Source organism: Notothenia coriiceps, unplaced genomic scaffold (genome assembly GCF_000735185.1).
Source record: "Notothenia coriiceps isolate Sejong01 unplaced genomic scaffold, NC01 NC01_scaffold00010727, whole genome shotgun sequence".
In the NCBI taxonomy this organism is placed as follows: Eukaryota; Metazoa; Chordata; class Actinopteri; order Perciformes; family Nototheniidae; genus Notothenia; species Notothenia coriiceps.
The window spans coordinates 371,806-375,696 of NW_011343428.1; positions in this window are offsets into that span (position 1 = coordinate 371,806).

A 3,891-nucleotide genomic window follows, 5' to 3' on the forward strand; every position below is an offset into this window, starting at 1 on the left:
ACAGCCCCACCCGGGTCAATTATGCGGCTCTTTCAAACCCCAAACCGCCCGGGACGGTCCAAAAATTTTTTTTGGGGGTTCCGTCTTCTTCTTCTTTCAACCCTTGCAGGGTTTCTCCCCGAGGGGGAAAGGGTTCACCCCCCTTTTGAACATTAAAGGGCCACAAACTTAACGCCTAAATGCAGCTATTCAAGGTTCTTTTTTTATTTTTTCAAGGGAAGACCCCCCCTTTTTCAAAGGCCCCCTTGATTGTTAAGGAACCCCCCCAAAAGTTTTCCACAAAGTTGGAAGACCCAACCAACCTTTTTCACCGGGAATTACCCCCAAAGGCGGGTTTTCCCCGGGGTTTTTTCAAAATTTTGGGAGAGGAACTTTCCAGATTTTCGTTAAAAAAAAGGTGTACCCAAACCCCCCCGGAGCCGGCACCCCGGAAAAAAAAAAACCAGACCCAACATTTTACGGGGAATTAAATTGTGTGTACTTTTGTGGGAAACCCACGCTTTGGGGTTAAACCCCCGACCCCCGGGACCGTACCCCAGGACGGGGCATGTTTTGTTTTTTATTTTTTTTTGCAAAAAAAAACCGTGTCAAGGTTTTTGGTTTCGGGGGGTCCCCGGCCGGAAGTCCCCGGAGTTGGGGACTGGCTTCAGTAGAAGCTGCTGGGACACCCAGCCTTCCGAGTAAATCGACTAAAACGCTGACACCTCCTCATCTCCACCGCTCCCATGTTTTTTTTTTGTGTTGCCATAAGTTAGTCTCTCTCTGTTGGTGCGCTGGGCTAATGCTAATAATGCTAATGCGAGCAAATAAAATGGCGGCTTCACAAAAACTTTTCAGAGTTTTACGGGGCGTAGTTTGCAATTCGCCCAGCCAATCAGAAATTGGAACCTTTTTCTCCCCAGGAAAGTCCCTGCTCTCTAGCAGGGACTAAAAAGGGTTGTAAAGGTTAGCAAAATCCCAGGAACTATCGGAACTATTCCTGGGAAAAGTTCTCCGGTGTGAAAGCGCCTATAGTTTTACTGTATTTTGTTTTGAAAATTCACAGCGGAGGTTTGTGTCGTACTACAAGCGATGTATTTTGCATATCTCTCAGTAGCCAACGATCTTTGAATCTGTTGGCTCAGACATAAACTCCGTAATAAATGTAGTCTACATTTCATAAGAGGTGTAAAATCTGAGCATTTTAAATCGTATTTGAACAAAATGCTTATATAATCTGTAGTTGTATTGTTGATTTAATGTGTGAACGAGGCGATGTAGAGAAGGTTAAGCTGTCATTATTAGGCTGTAATTTGTTATATACTGTTGGAGTGGTAAGCAGGCATATTGTTTTTGGATATTTGTGGAGTTAGGTAGTCCGCGAGTGTTTTTTTATTGGTTAAGTGGTCCTTGGTATGAAAAGGTTTGAGAAACACTGCTATACACCTACACTGAGACAAAAAGCAGTTTAAGCGCTATGGACGACTTTTTCGTCCCAATAAGAGGGAAGGAAAAATCTAACAACTAATTATTTGAAATATAATTATTATCTGACAAAAGAGGAGAACACATGATTCTTCGTATTGAAGTGAAAAAGATCTTTTAGAGGACTTAATATTTTCTTCAGGACATCATCCAGACTACATGCCAGTGTATGTATTTATGAATGTTGAGTGGAAAACAGGGATACTTACTGAAGAAAAAACTATGGAAATACTGTATGAGTGATGATGATGAATCTGCCACAGCCTTTGTCATGCAATGATGATGACCTATAAATACAAGACACTGTTCTCAGTCATTTGTTACACCGTCAACTCTGCAAACAAATAAATGTACAATTGACCCAGCTTAGCACCTCGTCAGCTCCGGAATACGGTGGGACATTTTGTCTGATCTCGTTTCTGATCAATTAATCGTGCAGGCGATCCGCCCTTGTGGCCAAAACCAAAACAAGTAGGCCAGACCCTGCGATCTCTAAATGCACTTCTCCATGACTCAGTCTAATGAAGCTGCACCGAGCGGGCTTTGACGTGTCTCAGGTGAACTGCTGATGCTTGGCCGGACTGTTCGGGAGTGAAGTGTTGAGCTGCTGTTCTGAGCTTCTTACGCTCAATAACAGCACATATGTTGTGTATGCGAATACATCACGGTTAATGCCTACATACTAAGATTCTACCTCCAAGCACACATTTTTATTTCCGTGCAAAATGTCGATGTGTGAGCTCTGACAAGACAGACACGCCGAATGAGAGTCCATCTTGCTTTGGTTTGGAGGAGAAGCCCAAAGTACAGTATTGGACATATTTCACTGCTGTCAAACTCTGCGAGGACAATGCCGTCGAAATGTCTCCCAACATCCACAGTGATTAATGAAACTGGGGATGTTCTGCCCCGGCTCGTGCATCTGTGCACAGTGTTGTCTGAGCCGTGGCTCCATTTCCTCGCACTGTTACTAGGAATAAAAGTAGCTAGTTAGCCTGCTAGCTCTACAGCTCGCTAACTGGACGTGTCACGGTTTTAACATGCAATGGTTTCCGAAACAGGAGAAGCTTCTTCCACAGCTGCTTTCTAGACTCACCGACTAAACACAATACTGGTTTGTGCTTTTGCAACTGTTCGTTTACACACAACGCAGGTTTGATGCGGATAGGAAGAGGGAAGAGGGAGGGAGGGAGGGAGGNGGCGCAAGTCACACCACCTCACTGAGAAACAGTTGATTTGCCATTTATTTTTCAAAGAGGAGTGGAGCATATTTAAGCGACACAGTAAAAGTGTCAACCACGTATGGTAGGCTGTATAATATCGCTTATCAACTAAATGGCGGGGGAAAGCAGCAGTCACAGAGGGGAGAGTCAGCAGGCGGACATCATGTCCACAAGCAGCGATAATAATATTTCTCAAAGACTGAGAGGGTGAGACCGGGTTTAAACGGAAAATCAATGAAAGCACACTTTCTCTGTCATGAACCCCCCCCCTTAATGTCTGAACATACCTCTGATATCCTGCTCAGGTGCCGGGGGGGCCCTCTCATCATTGATGCCGTCCACCTTCTTAACTTATTGACACATCATAACAGTTCAGCACTGGCTGTACGAAACACAGCTGTGTCAAGTACATCCAAATTGCACGCGAGCAAACCGGAAGCTCAGCGATGTGTTACCAAAATAAAAACGATTACCTTTAAAGCATCAGAGCTTTATTTAATCACTTGTGTAAAGTATCTAAGTAGATTTACTCAAGTGCTGTACTTAAGTACAATTTTGAGATAGCTTACTACTACTTTACTATTTCGAATTGGTGCTACTTTGAGCGTCTGAACGTCAGAGGTAAATGGTGTACTTTTACTGCACTAGGCCTATATTTATTTAATACATTCAGTTACTTTGCAGATTTGGTTTAATGATGTGAAATATATTTTTCTGCACTTGAGTTTGAGCACTTTAATTCATCAATAATTATAGTCAAAACATATATATTATTCTGAAATGGACCAATATGCATTATGAGTACTTTTACATTTGCTACTTTAAGTATATTTTAATGCTAACACTTTTCTACTCGTACTTGAGTAACCTTTCAAATGCAGGACTTTTACTTGTAATAGAGTATTCATACACTCTGGTACTTCTACTTTTATTTAAGTACAAGATCTGAGTACTTCTCCCACCTCTGTATTTATAGTAATTACCAATAACCTAAAGGAAAACATGTCCTCGTCAAATGAGTATTTGGATTCTGTGGTGAATTTGATGATCTCTGAAGCCTCTGTTCCATCTGTTAAGGCTGCAGGAAACATATGTTACTGCCCAGACCTTGAGGCCTCTGATGTTGGAGAGAAGCTTGTACCGGCGCTCTCTGTGGAGGATGTACTTCAGTAGAGCACCTTTCAACTGCTAAAAGCCTAAATAC